Raw genomic sequence first — 19,942 nt, 5'->3', positions numbered from 1 at the left:
TTTACCAGATTTGAAAGTTCCTGTGCGCTACAAAATGGCAGGCCTTTCTTTTTATCCTTATTCGGAGAGCGGAGCAGTATTGTATTCTCTTGATGTTAACGGACACTGAAACTCTGTAATGTATTGTTTGTTCCTACAGTGTGTATGGTTTTGCTCATCTGCCAGGTGTCCATGAGATTTTTAAAGTAGCATTTAAAAACAGTGACAAGAAACCTGCTGACATAACACAAGGCATTGTCTCATCCGACAGACTACGTACTGGACGAAGCATCACAGGCTGGAAGTGCAAGGGTTTTGCCCCCAGCTCTGGTTCTGTTTAATCTTTTTTTTTTCTTTGAAATGAAAAACTGTGATTTGGCATAAAGAACAATCTCTTCTTTTGAATGTATCTGTATATTGTGTTCTTTAATTCTTTTTTTTAATTTATGAGAACAATTCTAAAAGGCATTACTATTTACATACATAGAAGGTTACAAATGCTGTACTTTACATATGTGATGTCTTTGTGCTACCGTTTTAGTAGATTTTTTGCAGTGTGTTACAGGCATTCATTGCTCCAGCTATCCATTGCATCTTGGCTGATTTGTACCCAATGCCTGAATATCAGTATATTATTATTATTTGTGTACCATGTGACCAGCTTCTCAAAATGAAATGGAAAAGTCTCTTGTAATACAGTGTATTTAATAAAAGTGTTATGTCTTACGATAGATTGTGTGTCTAAAGCAAACTCTTTTAAACACGTTGCTATGAAAATTTTTGTTTAAAGAACTGTATTGTGGTTTAGCAACTTATTATGGTTTAGCGACAACAGCCTTGTCTGCATATTTTATTTATATTTTTCTCCTGATTCTGAACAGAGTCTGCATACAAATGCTAAAAATTAATTAATGATAGTACAGCCATTTTTGAAAGGTACTGTTAACGCCTGTGACCAGACCCAGCAATGCAATGATCACACAAGTGCATGAAACTGGAATGAATTTTAAATTCCATGAAGTGTAAAATGTGACATGCAGGTGTTGAGATAAGCCCAAGGTAGCCTCAAAGAATGCAAACAAAATTACTTTTTTAAGGGTATTTTACGTCTGGGAGATCTAAATCAATGGATGTTCAGGATCATTCAAGATGTTCATTTCAACGAAGTGCAGAAAATATTTCATTAGGAAGGAAGTATTTAAATGATCCATTCAACCATAACCACTCTTCTAGCCATCTGTGTTTACGATTATAAGTCAAATTTTGTTTCCTAGGTGACTAGTGACTGAATGAGCAGATTCAGGGGCACAATAACCCGGAATCATCAACACCACTAAACCAATGCCTTTCACTGGCACAAATTACACTAATTTTTAGTTTCTAAAATTAACTGTATTATTAAAAATGTTTACATCAGCTGTTGGTTGTGCTTCTATCAAAAAGGTCACACAGTTCCTTTAAAATGCTTGGAAATCAATTACAATTCATGCAGATTATGTTGCTTTTATGAGTTTGCATTTAAAGTAGATTTATCATTAAAGATTCAAGTTTAACAATTGAGCTAAATGAACATGGCTTCAATGAACTATCTATGCACAACTTCCTATTCACTGGGCTAGCACATATTCAGCATGGGACAACAGGAATGTTACCTGCCATGTACAGGTTGATTAAATGTATTTAACAGCCATACAAATATAAGCATACATTACACTGATTTTCGTCTTAAAACAAACTTGGGGAAGCGCTTTGCAAAGTATTCAATCCCTTGCATAATGTTTTACATTTTATTGCTTTAAAGCTTGTAGTCATGACGGTTTGAAGTAGCAAAGGTTATAGACCCAATCTACCATACAAATTCAAAACCAAAAACAAAAAGAAATAAGAAATGTGAAATAAAAATGGAAGAGTCATTATTGCATTAAAAACCCTCTGCTATGGCAAATCTACATTAAGTTAGGCGCACAAAATTACATTAATGAAGTACAAAATAGAGTGCCCTACCTGTATGTAATAATAGTGTTTAATGTGATTTCAGAATAAATACACCTGTCTCTGTGAGGTCCTTTTGTCAGGCAGTTCAGTTTGGCCAAGACTTTCAGCCTTGAAAACCAAGGAGCTTTCAACAAACTCAGGGTTAAAGTTGTATAATGGCACAGATCGGGAGAAGGGTATTAAACTATTCACTAAAACTATTTAATATCCCTTTGAGCATGGTGAACTCAATCAGTAAGAAGTGGAAGGGCACGTAGACACTGCCTAGATAAGGCTTTGCCTTCAAACTGAGCAACTGGGCAAGGAGGAAACTGTTTAGGGATGTCACCATTAAGACAACGACAACTGGGAAAGAGCTACGGAGATACTGTAAGTCGCTGAGTTGGGAGAAAACGTCCATGCGTCAACAATATTTCTGGCTTCACTAATGGGATCTACTGTATATGTCACTGTGGAAAACCTATCTCAAATCTGAATGAAGTCTGCAACAAAGTAAAGTAATTTAATTTAAGTGATACTGCAAAGATGTGGCAAAAAGTAATCAGACCAGACAAACTAGACATTAGACAAACTAATCAATAAAATAGAAAAGGCTCAATATACAGTATTTGGGTCTGAGCCCAGAAGGGTTATTTGGCAAAATCCTGTAATCCTTCTACACTTGATGAGTTATTCTAGTACCAGTTTACTGATTTAGACTTTGGTTAAAATGAGGTACATCTTCTGTAATCCAAATACTAATAGGAAAGTAAGAAGTGTTGTTTCAACATAGCCAGTATGACTCTTCTTGCTTGCATGATGTGGCTATTCTCATGATTTATGATGTGGCTAGATAAACAGCACAATACCTGAATGAGGATATGGTGTGCAGAAGATGACTTTAGCTTTCTTGGCCACTGGAAACCTTGACTAGAGAAAGGCCTCCTCTACAGACGTTATGGATTACACCTAATGAGATGAGCACCAGTCATCCACAATCTAAAAAATTTAAAGTACGAAGGAAGATGGCAAAAATGAAAGAAAATCAACAAAAAAAACATGTCATGGTGAACAAAGAGAAAACACAAAAACCTTCAGGATTATTTAGTCCAAAAGCAAGCTAAAACCGGTACAAAGCAGATCACATACTGTACACCAAGAGCCAAACACTTCAAACAGAAAACAACGATCCAAAACAACAAAACCAAAGAAATCTTCCAGTTGCAAAGGGCACCACCAATAACGCTGTCTACGGCATCCAGTGCAAAAAGTGCAGGGTGATCTATGTGGGGGAAACAGGTAACTCCATCCGAACCCGACTGTCACAAGAACCCTAACCCTAACCCATCCAGAGCCAGCGGGAAAGGAGCACTCACCTGGTAGCACATTTCCTACAGCACGGGCTGGAAGCGCTGGAGGCCATGGGACTGGAAAGCAACCCCAACTGGACAGAGGAAACGGAGTGGATCAAAACACTTGATACTATCTTTCCACAAGGCCTGAACATCAGAAAATAAACTGGGAGGGTTTCGGTCGTGTAGTCCTCCTTGTCCCAGATGGTCCTGTCTTAGAGAAAATTTGGGAGAAAGAGTTTTGGTCCCCTATCCTAACCCTAACCCTAAGGTTCAGACATTTGGTATCTTTACTTGGCTGAGGAGCCAATGATTTGAAGCCCTCATCTGTAGGATTATGTCTGAATGCCTTTAAAATCACAATCCCTCCATAAACAGAGCATGTACAGTATGTGCAACCAGAGTTCCAAAATAAATTAGATTTATTTTTTGTTAGGTGTTCTGGAAATATCCTAAAACATGGGATATGCTGAAAATGCTAATAAACATAGGCTGTTTCCGTAGCACTATAGACACTAGAGGACCACTTAATGAGCCTGACCAGTAATGGCATACTGTAGCATCAAAAGCTGTTATACAGTATTAAAATTTTAAAGCAAGGCCAAGGAGCAGCATTTCAGTACTATACACTATTTCTAAGGTTACAGCAGCAAAAACAGTTTTAAAATCTATTTAATTGATTGAAAAATATGTGACTGCTATACAAAAACTATTATTATCAAAGACACAACAGGCAAATTTGGTCATTTATGAAATGAGAACTACACAAAGTCTTTAATATGATTCTTATTACTAAAAACTAATTTATTACTAATCAGGCCTTAACTGTTCTCACATCTGTCTTAGATAGTTTCACCACTCTTTTTATTTTAATTTATATCACTGTTATGACCCAAGTGTCTAGGGGTACAGGGGTGTAACATTTAGGATAATTTCTGGATGCAGGTGGGATCTGGTGAGGGACTAGGAAGCGTGTTAACAAGGGTTAGGGCAAAAGTGATTATTTTAAGGTGAATAAGTGACTGGTACTTCATAAGACACAATAACACAAAGTGAAAAGGAACAAGAGTGGTGCCAAGAAAAGAAAATAACAAACAAAATGGAGCTGGCTAAGAAAGTGAAGGAAAGCTGACCTAACTACAAAAGAAAACCCGAAACACACGGTCTTCGGCGTCTTCAAACAACCTACAGTAGCTACCCAAAACCATGCAAGACAAACGGCACTCACCCATACTAAACTAGTGTTACTAATACAAAAAATCAACTACATGTGTGGAATGTACCCAACAACCTAAACTAACCCTGTACACAAAAGTTCACACAAATACACAAATGAACTACAAATACCAAAGGGAAAATGAGAGTAGACAAGTAACAGGGTGCAAAAGAACACAGAGGCTGATACAATATGTCTGGGCAAGGTAATGGCTAAACAAGGATAAACACACAAACAAACAAAAGGACAAAGAGACAAACACAAAACAACAAAAAAATAAAGCCGAAGCTGTACGGATACACACGAACAAAGCGAAGCGAAGCGAAACCGAAACTGAAGTCAGACAAATGGCCCCTTCATTCAGAAAACCTCCAACTAATATACTAAATAAGCTGCACTCTGATTGGCCGAGAAGCTGATCGATGATGACGTCACACAGAAACAATGATGTAATGATGGACCAATGGGGGCGGGAGAACAATCAAGGTCATGAAGTGTGGAACACAGCAACAAAACACACACAGACCACACACTGGGACGTAACCACTATGATTGAATTATCATGTTAATTTTATATATAATATTGTATTGTGGATGGCAATATCTAAAACTAGTAGCAAAAAAACAGTGCTTTTTTAATTTTGGAAGTAATTAAATTTTAGGATAAAAACAGACAGAAAAGAGATGTTAATCACTACTGCCACAAAACATTTAAAACTTAGTCTTAATACACTGAGTTTAATTTTGATTATGGTACTGTAAGTGAAGTGGTAATGGTTCCTTACCCTTTCCTGATGACACAAGTGGTCTACAGACACAGGAGTGCACATATACAGTATCAACTGCATGGCAAGAAGCAGAAGAAAAACAATGTCCTTGCACTTTGTGACTGCTTAATATTGGTAATTCATAGCAGATATACATTTTAAATATGGTGCCAGGAAGTGTTAATCTGTTTTGAATTGTAGTACTTAAGCTCTACAAATAATTCTAATAAAGACAGAAGTTTGTAAGTGTATATAGAGAAACTACTGAGTCTATACAGCTGCATAGTGTTCATGATGCAAATGGACTTTTTAAGTTAGCAATGTTTACCAATGGGAACCGTACAGTAGGTCATTCGTTGTTATATACTTCTAAAACACTCTTTAAGACAAGCATTTCTATTTTCACACTAGAAGTTCAGGTGGGTAGCTGCGTCAGCATGCGTAGGCTGCAAAGGAACAAGTAATAGGTTTATTCCATGCTGAAAAAAAGAAGAAAGAGAACACAACGTTTCGGCCGTGGAGCCTTCTTCAGGTGTGTCACACTAGTTTACTCAGAAATCCATACCCCATACCTCCTTGGGGTGGAACGGTAGCACTGTGGCTAAGGCTCTGTGCCTGTAGCTGGTTCAAATCCCATGGCTGGCAGAGGAATCCTACTCTGTTGGGCCCCTGAGCAAGGACCTTAACCCCAACTTCTCTAGGGGTGCTGTATAAATGGCTGGCCCTGTGCTCTGACTCCAAGCTTCTCTCTCTCCCTGCCTGTGCCAGAGAAGCTGGAGTATGAGAAAAGACAAATTCCTAATGCAAGAAATTGTAAATGGCTAATAAAATGATCTTATCTTCCTTTTATCCATACATGTACTGTACAACCAATTAAAAAAAAAAGAATCATCAAGGGATGTGCTCCTGATAACATTTTGCTGCTCTCAAATGTAGACCAACACTTGATAAATTAGATTAATTTGACAGTGCTTTAACAAAGAGGAATGGAAACAAGATTTGATTGTTAAATGGACTACACTAAAAGGTAAAATAAATATTCCAACTGTGTTGAACATAAACAGAACAAAATGAATATGCTAAAAGCATTTCAGAAAGGGCTGTGGTTATCGGGGGACAAAATAGTGTATATCAGCACAACACCTTATACTGTGGTGACCTAGTTACACATCTAGACATCTATTGTGGGCTTTTGAATTTAATTTGGTCTTCATGGTAACAAGAGGTTCTTGAAGACCACAGACACAATACACGATGTTAAAGCTGGGTGGAACATTGGGCATATCAATGAAGTATGAAAGATGCTTAATTGAGCTCCCAACTACTTTTTTTCCTCAGATGAACCCTTTGTTGTAACAAGGAATAGGAATATTTAATTTCAAGAAGCATTATGTTTGTTAAAAATGAACCAGTTAAAAGTTGTATTGTCTTCACAGTAATTTAAAACAATTGATCTGCCCAATGAATATGCATTCTGTTTATATTACTATACCATTTTAATACAGTACATGACTGCTCCAATAATCTTTAATTTCATCTGTGTCTATCAGAACACAGATGGATGATTCCATAGCAGTAATGTACAGTGTACAAGCACTATGCTGTGACTTGGATGTATGAATTGAAAATGTCACTACAGAGATAGGGGAGTTGGACAGCGTTAATTTACCATTTAAAGAAAGGAAGCCAAGTAAAACACAATTCTGAACTGGTAGTTTCATTGCATTGCTTATAGCCAGCTTTGGAGTTTTTCTCATCTCAAATCTAACCAATAAGCTAAAAGTTAACATACCTGGGTACTTTCAAGTGGCTCAAAAGTGAAGGTACTCAACTGGAGGACAGTTTGATTGGTATGAGTAATGGATGCACTTAATTGGTAAAATGTTAGCAGGTTAAGGTGAGTTTGGAAAAGCGACTGCCGTACTTTTCTTGCTGCCTGTGAGCTTGCAGTGTTGTCAGTAAGATAAGTATTACTTCTCAAGATGTATACTGTACATAATCTGCTTTTGGTAGTGTGGGACTCCGCTCTTGCAGTGTACATTTCACAGGAAAATGTGGATTGCCTTTCCTCCCTCATAGCAGTTAATCTTGTCAATTTCAAATTTAAAAAAGCCATGAAACAATATTTTGAATTTTCATGAATAAAATCAGAGTTTAAACAAATTATCCTGCTTCTTGGAACTCACAAGTTAAAAGTATTTATGTACTAATCAGAAACCAAGGTAGCCCCCCCCCCCCCCCACCCCTTAACTGCAACCATTTCATAAACTCAGTTTCATGCAACTACTGAGTTTCACACTGTTTCTCTAGTGAAAGCAATTAAGTTTTGCTCTGTGCAATGTATTGTACATAATGGACAATAAAAATCATGATGTGAGTGGGTGGAATCACAAAAGATTTCAGCCATCTAATTGTTTCACAATAAAATCAATTTTTACTCTTTGGACCCTGTTATCTGATGCAAGCTGTTAGGGTCAAATGCTTTGTGAAATATGGTTGTTCTTTCAAAAACTATTAATCCTGTACATGTAACTTGTGTGTACAGTACCTAAAGATAGGAAAATCAACCTTCTGAATTCGCAAAGTGTTCTGGGACCTACAGCCATTTGGTACAATCAGATTCAATCAGATTATAATAAATGAATGACCAAATGCCGTATTAACAATTACATGCCTGTATATATTTTCTGAAGTGATAGTTATGAATGTTCATTTATATAATTTGATATAATGATCACAAAGGTTTAAATTTGAGAAAAAGCCATTTTAAATTTTCATATTTTTTTACAGTGAAGTGAATTTCAATTGTAATACTTAACTTACGTTGTCAGTAAAGCAACTGTTCACATCTGCATTTTATGAAAAACCTTCACTTTCCTGTTATATGGTTCCCACAAGGGTCACGTGTTTAGGAATACAAAATGCATTTGCATTAAAACATTAGAGGATATTCCATGCATCAATCAGCCAAACTGTAACGTCTCCAGCAAGCTATCAGACAGAGCAGACATTGCATTCAAATGTGTATTGATTTTGGGAAGTCTGAGGCCATTTATAACATTCATATAGCAAATTGGTTATTAATATTTAATGGTTAATATGATGAAATCACAGTAGGTGTTTACCCACTGTACCATCCTAATCTACATTCTTTACTTGTTCAATAGTAAGTTATAGATTTCTGATTTTGTCCAACAGCTAGTTGTGGATTTATGTTTTTATTCACTTGTGTGATTTTTTTTTAATTTATGGTATTGGATTGTTTTATTTTTTTATACACCCTCCATTAGAAATCACAGCTGTGTATCAGCTGAAGTTCTCATTACTAACTTGGAGGAGATAGGGGATTGTGAAAGTTTTCCTCTGTAACTCATGTTTCCTTAGCCCTGTGCCCCTATTCATACTACAAGCCCCATGTTGCCCATAGGAGGTTAACATTGGTGGAGTTTCTTCATTACATTACTGCAGCCACCACAGCCAGCTGGAAATCACTGAATTCCCTGTTTTATCCTTGACTTGCCATACTCTCACTGTTTCAAGTCAAGTCTACCCAACCTCAGCTTGATATCTACTGTAACCTGACATATTGCCTTAGTACCTGTCAGTGAAGGGTGGATTACAGGGCACACCCAGCAGTACCAAAGAGTACAGTAACTGGCTCAGCTACTTGTACAGTAAGCCTCAACTTCTGTGGCATTCTACATGTTCTCCTATAATCAACTACTTTTGTAACTTACGTAAATAGTGACCTTGATTTAAAGAATGTTTTTGTTGGTTTCTTTCTCAAAATAATGTTATATCCAAACGAGTGTCTTTATAAGGTTATCACCATCTCAAACAGAGCTAATATTAGTGTTGATATAGTAACCATACACAGAGTAAAATAAAGCAACACAGTTAGGCAACAAATCCATTGAAACCCATGGAATTATATGCATTAGCTATGGTATGCATTAGTGTGTTCAGTGATAATAATAATCCATTTTCTAGGATGTATTGCTTAGTTTTATCTGTGAACAAGGCACACACAAAACAAATGTAAAGTTCACTATGGTACCCAAATATGAACACTATTTCATAATAGATGTGCACAAGGCATAGAAAGGTTCAATATGGATTTTACAACTCTCTGATAACATAGCAGTCTGATTCTTTATTTTATATAAATAGGGCAAGTGTCGTCATTACGAGAATTCATTTTCTGTTTTTTTACCCTAGTAACATGTCCTGCTCAAGATCATACAGTCCCGTAGATATGTTAATTTATTAACTTAATATTCTACACGCATTTTATACTCTGTAGCACATTTCATTGAATTGGGTGGAAAATGTTTAGTTGCTTATCAGGTCTACACATTTAATTCCACGGAGGATGCTCATAGTTAAGTGGTAAAAGGAAGCTCAAACAATATCCCTGCTTTGGGCTCATTCTGCTTCGAAACAATTAACAAAGTTGCAGCACTTCATTCCTAACTCGTCAAATTCCAGAGTAAACAAAACAGGAACCTTTCTTTGTTTTCATGGACAAAGGACTGAATGTTAAAAAAACATTCAAAGAGCCACTTTATCCAGCTTGTTCCCAGAAAACCCTGAAGTGTTCAATTACCTTGCTTCTCTCTCAACCTAAGAAAGCAAATTAATAGCAGATGCCAGTTTCTATTGATACTACTAAGTGAATGCTAGCTGCTCCTGCTTATTAGAAAACCTTTTAGAATGATTCCTTTTCCATTCCGTTACCATGTCAACATTTATTTGATGCAATTCAGCTTGGAGAATGTGCTGCGTTAATGGATGTAACCAAAAATCATGTTTCTTTATTTTATAAATGACAACAGAATCATGTTTATCAAGCAGTTATTTGAAAAAATAAACAGTATCCAGATATATCCAAATATATACCCCTAATCAAACAGCTATTGTAGTAATACAATAATAGTAGGTAATATTGTATAATGTATACTAATATCTACAGTATTAAGCTTGGAGATAAGATTAACAATGTAGATTATTCATTGAGGTTGTTTAGTGTTGGCTCAGGTTTCCCCTGTACTATAGCTGCAGAGTCAGTTACTGATTCTAGGGTCTGATTTCCTAGTTGTACCTGTCTTCCGTCCAATTACGTCAAACCAATTATTGCTTCAATAACCAACCAAAAAGGAACAAGGCAACTACAAATAATACTTTTTCCAATTTATAAAATGAAGGGTTTTGTCATCAAAATGCATCTGAATATTCTTCGTTTCAAGTGCTTAAGAAAAACACAAACCAAGAAGGCTGACTGCTTGGTACTATTTGCATCTTGGGCAATAAAGCTGTCGATGCTGTATTTACAGTAGGCAGTTTACCGTAATAGAAGAAGAGACAAATTAGGGTGGGGGGGAGGGGGAAAAGAGGGAATAATGGATAAGCACAATTTAAATTAGTCTATGGTTTAAGAAGGCAGGATATGGTTAAAACAGAAAGAAGTGTCTGAGCAGCTCTAATATTTCTCGCATTTAGTGTATGTGAGTTGTGGGCAGCTCTGGTTTTGCTGAGTGTGAAAGATGTGAATATTTCATGTGCAAAAATGAAAAATGGTTAAAACAGACACGCGGAATGAGCAATAACACACATCTGGAGTTCAAAGGTACATGCAGACCAAGTGAAGCATGCCTTTTAGGGTCTATTAGGTGTAACATGATGTAAGGAGTAATAACAGGGTGGAGTTCAAGGGTGACTCTACTGCTTCATTAACAAACTGTATCAAATGGAAAACATTAAATATCCATTCAGAAATTCAAATCCAGAGTGCTGTACAGCAAGGAGTGTTGGTATTCAAAAAGACATGATGAAGCTTCCAGTTCATATGATGGATTTTACAGTTGTGTTGGCGGTGAGCTATGCGTGCTTGACTACCTAAAAAATGAGGTAATTCTGTCTTTGGTGTTAAGTCTTATGGTAATGGATAGGCTGTGGATGAGGAAACTGACAGACTAGAGCTAGCAGGTTTATTCCAAATACTAAACCTATCCTAAATCAAAACTAGGATTCAAAAGCTGTGAAGCAGCAGTGTGACCCACCCTGCCATTGCTCTTCTTTTTGTTATAATATTATTGATTATTGTCCATTAGAAGTTGAATAAACATCTACAGATCTTTCTTTGTAACTGGAACTGTTCTGTCAGACTAAGCAGTTAAAATGTGTATTAAACCAAAATGTACTAAACGTACTAAATGTGAATAACTTATACTAAATAACTAATAACTAAAATAAATAAAAAATGAAGATTGTCTTTGTTGTCTGGAGGTAGTGCTTGTGGAAAAGAAATTGGTAGGTTGTGGGGTCAAGTCCCTGGTCAAGACACTTCTGTTGTGCCTTGAGTACATGTACAGTACATTACTCCAAGAAACTACTGATCGGCCAGACAAGGTGCATACTGTTTACGCTAAAGAATCTTTTTCTCTTCCTTAAGACCCCATAATGAACAGCAACTACAAAACAAACACAATAAAACACTTTGAAAATTATCTCTGTGATTGTAAACAAAGCAGTGCTGCCTCAAGGTGTCCTTAACCACAATGCCTTGCATGCGTGCAGAAACAAACATCTGTTCGTTTCTGTTCGGTGGTGCTGAATTCAAAGGTTTGCATAAGGTTCTCGGCCAAAATCGGTCACTTTTGAACTTCAAAGTTCGGATTAGCGAAATTGAATTCTTATAACAAATTGCCAGGTGTTAAGCTGGTCACAGCTTAGAAAACAAGGAATGGACCCTATGCAGGGTTCAAGGTCACACAATCCTAAAACAGTAAATAAGGGAGAACCAAGGCCAGGGTCAAGAGGTGAGTGAAAGTCCAAAGCCAGAGGACAAATTTAGAATCAAGCACCAGAAACAAAATCCAAAAACCATGGTCAGAAAACAGGCAAAAGTCCAAAAGTCAGGCAAGGAGTCCAGGAAGAATTCAGCAAAGGATAGCTCAAGAGCTAAGAGCTAAGAGTTGAAAACAATACTCAGCACAGCTTGAACAAAGAGCAGGGTTTAAATACATTTGGGGAGGGGAGGCGAGCAGGGATTGGCTACTGCAGTCTGCTTGATCTGTGCCTCTGCTGCACAGATGAATTAGGACCTAGAGGTTGGAGTGCCCTCTGGTGGCGGGATGCTAGAACTGTAACACAAGGTACAAATTCTTCATGTTCGGATCAGCAAAAATTCGGATGTCAAACATTGTTATACTGGAATATGAGTGTACATGTACTCTACTCCAGCTGCTCCAGTCCCCCCAGCTGTATGAATGGGGATTAGCATTTGCTGGGAGGTGACTCTATGGTGGATGGGTATTCTATCCTGTGCTGTCCTGTGTGCTTAAACCTATGGAAACCTGATGAGCTTATCTTGATCGGATATGGAAATTATCTACTTGTGCATGTACTGTATGAAAGGTAAGAAACACTACCATACTGTTTTGTAGCTGTTGCAAAGTGAACTATCCTGAAATAGTCCAAATAAAACTTCAAGAAACAAAAAATAGATATTTAGACAGGTGTGTACGAAATTTAACATTAATTTTACAAATTAGAAAGACAAGGGTCAGTGTTAGGGCTTGGTTCTAAAATATGCAACAAAGAGAATTCAGCCTGCTCTGCAGAAGATGCTGGTTGATGGTGAGGCCTTGGGCAAACCAATTACAATGCATAAGGTCTTTCAATTTATTCAGGGATGAACTGCACAATGAACCCAAATTAGCTCTTTTTACATTATGAGCAAAACGTGGTTCATCAGTTCTTGGCAAGATGACCTTAGAATTCATTGGGGACCCTCTACCTCATAAGGGTACAATCATATTCTTGGAAAGGACCTGAATGAAGATGGTGATATTTGCATAACTGAAAATAAGAACCACATGGCTGCCACAAAGTGCGTTCATTCACTTAAGCTTCAAACCCTAGACAAGAATACCACATAAAACGTGCATGAACACCTGTTTTGTGAACATAATGAATCAAATACAGAACATTTCTCTTTCCCCACAGCCTCCCCTCCCCCTCTATTAGTGTAACTCCTCTACATCTCCTGCCAAAAGACCCCAAAAGTAAAATCATACCAAATTTCTTAAACTATAAAATCATAATGATCAGCACCATCCCAACCATCACCATAATGTTAGAAATACATTGTATGTTATGTTAGAAATACACCATACTGTAGGTGAGCACTATGACTAAACAAACATGGTATCCTCTCTTGTTTTATTTTACTGAATTTGCAAAGTTGATTTTTCTCTAGCAGATCACTGGGAATAAATGAGTGTTGAGATTATGCTGTAAAAAGTTTAACACTGCTCTGAGGCAGCTGCAATAAATACAGTACTATACCTGCAGGACAACAGATGTGTAATACAGACTATCCCCATTATGAGTCACTCTGCTATATACAGCATTGCTCCACCTTCACATTGCTGATGAATTGAGGAACTCAGTATAAAAATTCCATGCACTTACTGTACATCATTTTTCAAGGCACCAAAATCTAGCAACTTTAATGGTTGGTGAATTATTTTGTTACAGAAATGAAAAAAAAACCTGTGAAGAGCAAAATGTAACATTAAAAATTATTCTTTTTGTTGGCAAAGCTGTTGCTCAGGACTTACATTATAATTTGTTATTTCTCAGCAATACAGTTGTGTTCTTACAACCATTTCTCTGATCTAACCTCTTTATCAAGGTTTAAATGTTAACTTTAAATGCATGAACATTGTGTGGGGAAAAAACACAACATTGAAGAAACAAATGACTTATAAGTTTTGACAAGACTACAATTTGAAAGTTGAGTTGAACTGATAATGCTGTTTCTATTTATTTTATGAGTTATAGGTACATTAAATGCATACACCTGTGTCTGAACTCTACGTTGCCAACACTTCTCAAGCTAATTACATTATTCCTTACAGATATTGATAAAAGTGTTTTGCTATAAATTGCATTGTTTAGGACCCTCAGCACTGTTTAGTTAGACACAAGTGAAACACACTCAGCCTGACTTCTGGTCCTTAACCCGATTCTATTCCATTAATTAATTAATATGGGAAAAGCTGCTTTAAATTGCATGGGAAAAGGTTACGCACTTACGATGGTCCTGAGCTGTCCATATTTTCATTGTTCTTAGGGGGGAAAATTCTCCTATATTTGTTGTTTTCCTACACGTCTCAACTTTCTGGTGCCTAACCATGATGTATACTGGTAGCTGAGATCACCCTTATCTATGTACAGTACTGTACATACAGTACGTGTTGTGTAAAATATTTGTTTATTTACAGTATATGACTCTTACACACAGTTTTAATGATCTCAGTAGCAAAGAGTTGCAGGGAACTTGGCTTGGACATCACTGCTTGGAACCTGGAGTAAGAGTTCAGCCCTGCCCTTGGGTGACTAAGATATGGATTAGGCAAAAATTTTGATTTACTGCTTTATGAACTGTTATTATGAAACAGTATTGATTAATTTTGCTGTCGTTAATGATATTGCATCTTCTGCACTTGTTACTGTCAGTGCTCTTCCATTCATCCAGTTCTGAGAGAGATGGTTTGTGTTGCAGGTGTAGTTTGGTACTAGATCCCTTCCCCTTGTGAATAGGTCACTGATGTACGTTTTCTGAGAATAAACAGAGCTAAACATGATCATGCAGCTCCTTCCATAAAGAATGTTTGATCTATTCTCTTCATATTATTACATACCACTGGGAACACTTTAAACTCTACAATATTTTAATAATTTATCTAACACCGAAAATCCTCATGCTATTTCAAACCTTGATCAGTATGTGCTCCTCTTTTTCAATCACATTCCCCTGCATCTGGTCAAATTCCATAATACACTCTAGTATCCTTGCAGGAAAAAAAATGACATACTGTACATCTAATCATGATTCTTGGTTTGCCCCAACTCTAGATGATATGGATCACCAGATTGTTTTCCTCACTGTACTGTAGTCGAGTTGTAACTACAGTGTAATAAATGGTTAGCTCTTAGAGGACTCCCCAGCAACACTGTACAGTATGCTTCTTCAGATTTGAGAGGAGTGCCTAATGATGGAAGGCCAGTGTAATCTTTCCACAGATCCCGCACAATTCTATTCTGTTCAAATTGACTAAACCAGACTAAAATAGTGCCATCGGCCAATGCATCATGAAAATCAAATACTTGAGCTGGATCTAAATTGGGACAATATATATTCCTATCACAGAGAAAATATATCTTCCTACTACTTTTTTGAAAATATCACTTCCCACTTAAAGAAATTATTGAAAAAAATCAACCTGATTTTAACATTCCAGTTTCTTCTTAGATGCTTTTATAGGTTTTTAAAATTCAGCCATGACATTTTACATAGACATAAACATTTATGAAGTTAGTTATTGCCCTGTTTTTCACAATCTCCAAGTGTGAGGTCAACCCTGTGTTTAAAAAAGATGTCCCGTTCAGCTGTGAAATTGATATTGCTAGTGTGTCACAGGACATTTCAGATGTTTGTTTGGGTACCATTCCAACTGCTTATGAGGAATGTAGAGTTTGTAAATGTGTTCAGAGTTTGTAAAGATTTCTTTCAATTACAGATATAAAACTTTAGGAAAGAAACTTCCTGCTAGCTACCTAAAATGTTTTAATCTACTTAACGGTATGACAAATGAGGAATGAAGGGACTTTGGAACACACCAGACAGAAGGAATGAATAAGAGCAGTGATGAATGAATGAGACTTCAAAATAAAAAAGAAAAGAGCCCTAAAACCAGGACAAATGGTGGAAAAAGAGTATTACGTAAAATAGAGGCGCATGCCAAAATAACAACTAAAAGAAATGCTAGTAGATGGGGAAGCTGTATTCTCAAGAAAGGATAACAGAACAGAGGAAAACAACTGCACACAAAAGAGAATCTGGAATCTCTGCTGACACCAAAAGGGGGACATTCACTGCCATTAGCATTAGGGGATTATAATGTCAAATGCAAATAGAGGTTTACAAGAGTAAGGCCATTCAAGTAAAAATGGATATTGACACAGGATTAACTGCCAATTACTAAAGCTCTAATCAAGAAAAACTAAAAAAAACATTCACTTCAACCTCAGAAATGATGCTAGAAAAATGATAGAAATGATTCTGTGAAAATAGCATAAAACAATCAAAAATATACACATGTATGTGGTCTCATAATGTGTTTTTTGGGGGGACGTTAATGGATTTAAGAAGCAGATTTCAAATATCCTGTTCCTGTTTTGCATTGGCAGCCTTCCTTTCCTTTCATGACTTAAGAAGGACTTTTTTGAATGACAGAGTCTTGTTACAAAACCCCATGGTTTGTGGCAAGTTGCCACCTCCATTGAGCAGAAGTACTCTTGTTCATTGATTTGCAATTTCCTCTTCCTCCGCAAGGATTCAGTTTAGCATTAAATTATCTAGATTCCTACGTTTATTCCAAAAGTCAGGGTTTTATATTTTTATTGCCTGTAGCATTCATGGATTTCATGGCTCTTTAATATTCGCGTGGACTTTAAGTGTGTGTAAAGTCCCCCTCACCACAGTACTACAGAAGTATTGCAGCGGATGTTCCTAACAACATGTTTGTTATAACAAATACAGGCTACCCTATTCCTGCTGATCTTGGCATAGGAATAAAAACCACAAGTGGCCAGATGTGTGCTAAACCTTTTTATATTACTTAACTGGCTTCTAATTTTGTTTCAGACCTCAGTAAGCTACATTTTCAGGATTATTATTTTTAGTGAGGAAGTGAGTCAAAGTGCTGCAGGGGCCTATTTTTTAGTGCAAGATGTAGTGCAAATTTTGTTTTAGTGGTGTTTGTTTCATTTAAAGTTAAACAGACAGAGGATAACCATGCACCTTTGACAACATAACGTACCAAGCCTCAGTAGACTTGTGGTCTGCTCACAAGCTCAGTACTGTATGCTCACTTAGTTTTAAACAGAAGGGTACATAGAGACAAACAGTAGACACATGCCAGATTGTGCTTTGATATCTGGAAGAAACATCTCACCTTCTAAAAAACTTACTTTACAACTGGCTTGAATTCAAGGTCATACAGCCACTTCCAAGAATCCTTTTGAAATCCCATCTCATTTGATTTATATTGTATTATCCTGTGTATTTTTTTTAATTTTGAATCTTAAGTTTTGGAGGATTCAAGAATGTGGAAATGCCTATCCTGGGTTAGTAGTACTTCACTATTACATTATAATTCTGATCGCTAACTATAGCGCCTAACGTAACTTTAAAAGCGCTATTGTTAAAGCAGGAGAGAAAAGTTTATTGACAGATAAAACAAAGTTTAGACTTTTCAGGTGATACAGGAAACAATGTGTGAAAGGAAAAGCAGGGGGAGACAGCATTATGTGTTGTGAAAAGAGTAAAATCTGGAAGCTGGAATGTAAGGATCCAACAGAGTTTTTTTATTCCAAAATAGGATAATACTGTTTATAAACTTAAAATGTTAATTGTTTGCAATGGATTTTGTTCCATATACAGGAAAGTCCCCCATGTCAATCCAAACTAATCATAAATGACTAAAATCAGCAGCTAAAAACAATCCTGAAATTCCAAAGGTTCTGTTGCATTGGGGTCCCCAGCTATTTACCATATTTCTAATTTGAAATATTATAGGAAAGCAGAGTTAAATATATAAATAAAAAAAAAAAGTAGTGATAAGGATTTTGGACTTGATACAGGAAGTGTACATACTCAAATCAAATTTCTTTCACCCAAATTAAAAAGTTAGAAGAATTAAATATTTAAAATAATTCCAGAGCATGTGCAAAATAGTATTGCTGACAAGTGTTTGTAATTTGTTTGATTCTAAAAACATTTTGAAAGCTATATATGTATATTTATTTAAGTCAACAATAGAACTATAATGTTAAAGTCCAAAAAATAATATATTTACTATTATTTCAAGAATTATTTTCTTAATGTGTAGATGCATGGAAATTTACCATTACCATCTGTCAGAACACAGTTGATTGTTTTACAACTTCACTTCATAGCTTTTACTCACATTATATAGCTATTTTTCTCATTTAAAGTCTACAGCTGAAAATGACATATTGAAAAGAAGTCACGTAATTTTAGATCACCTTATTACGGGTTTTGTTTAGAGCGAGCCAAGAGTCTTTCAGGAAAACAGGTGAATATCTGCAGATGGTATTCAGAGGGAAGTGTATTTCCTTTATACAGTACAATAAAAGTGCGAAGTGACATCTGTTGGTTAAGTAAAGAAACTACATTTTTCAACAGAATGGAGTTTACTAATCCAACCAACGGGAATATGAAATTTTGAAATTTGGTAATTGCAAGCCCCTGCAGGCTTCTCGTATTGTGAAGTAAAGAGTAAAAAATTTTAAGAATGTTTAGTTTTCCATATAGGCTAAGTGATCACTGTGCTGTTCGTGCTAGTAGCCAGCTAAGAAAGTGAGGGTGGTGGAATCATTTTTACAGTAGAAATACAAAGGTGAATGGAATAAACGTGTCTATTAAAGCCAGCCTACACCTGTTTAAAGTTCTTATTAAAGCTAGCTGTCACAATGCAATGTGATAATATCGACACATAAATATTCTGATACATGTAAAACTCTGCATATTTTGTGACAGAAAAATCTTTTCTATCACAGCATTTAGAGGCTTTAGAACATACTGTATTTCCAGCACATGATTTTATATCCAGATAAAGTACAGTAGATAACTGAATGAATAGAAAATGACTAGTAGATGAAGGATTAAGCACATTCCCCAAATACAGCAAAGATTATCTGTGTACGATTCAAAGTAACATGGAGTACAACTGACTGAAGTGGAGGCAGTGAGGCTGGACTACGAATAGGAAAGAGACAAGATCAACAACTAGAACAACTGAAAGATATCCTTGGAAAATACATAATGCATTGCTTAATGTAAAGGTGTTTGACAATGGAAAATGTTTTTCAGAAAATTAAAAAATATCTGTACAGTGAGCTCACAATTTATGGGGGGATTAGGGGTTTTGAATAGTGCCTAAGACGCTTTGTGTAGTCACATTTTTCCTTATAACCCTTATGAAAAGCCCTACTATCCTCTAACTGTAATTCAAGATATTAAAGATGGGTATAAAAACAGTAAATAAAAGTACAAATGAAAATCAGCTTTGCAAATTTGTTTCTCGTGGTTTTTTTTATCACACAAATGCTGGATTCATTTCCACCGTATTTCCGAGCAACACCAGTCACTGAAATGCCACCTCTTAGCAGGGCCAGCCTTGGATATAGACAAACTAGGTGATTGCCTAGGGCCCTGAGGCCTCAACATGAAAAATAATGTATTTTTTTAATCAGCACGTTCAAATGTGAACAAAAAATTACCCATAGTGCCTCTTTCTGTTGCTGCAGTGGATGATCCTAATGGAAGTCTAGTAAAAAAATGACCAATCATAAAACGCAGAAAGTGAAAGCAGGAAAAGTTATCTCAAAAGAGAAGCACGCAAATCAAGTCATTCTAATAATGCATAATATGCATAATGATGTAATAATTTGTATTTCATTTGGTTTTGAGTCTGTCAGATCCATGTCCCTTGCAAACAGTAGACATGCCACATTTTCAATCTAGACATACAGTATAGACTACTTGAGATGTTTTATTA

Source organism: Atractosteus spatula, chromosome 3 (genome assembly GCF_055471065.1).
Source record: "Atractosteus spatula isolate fAtrSpa1 chromosome 3, fAtrSpa1.hap1, whole genome shotgun sequence".
Taxonomy (NCBI): domain Eukaryota; kingdom Metazoa; phylum Chordata; class Actinopteri; order Semionotiformes; family Lepisosteidae; genus Atractosteus; species Atractosteus spatula.
The sequence above is the reverse complement of the archived record's forward strand: the minus strand, read 5'-3'. Positions refer to the sequence as shown.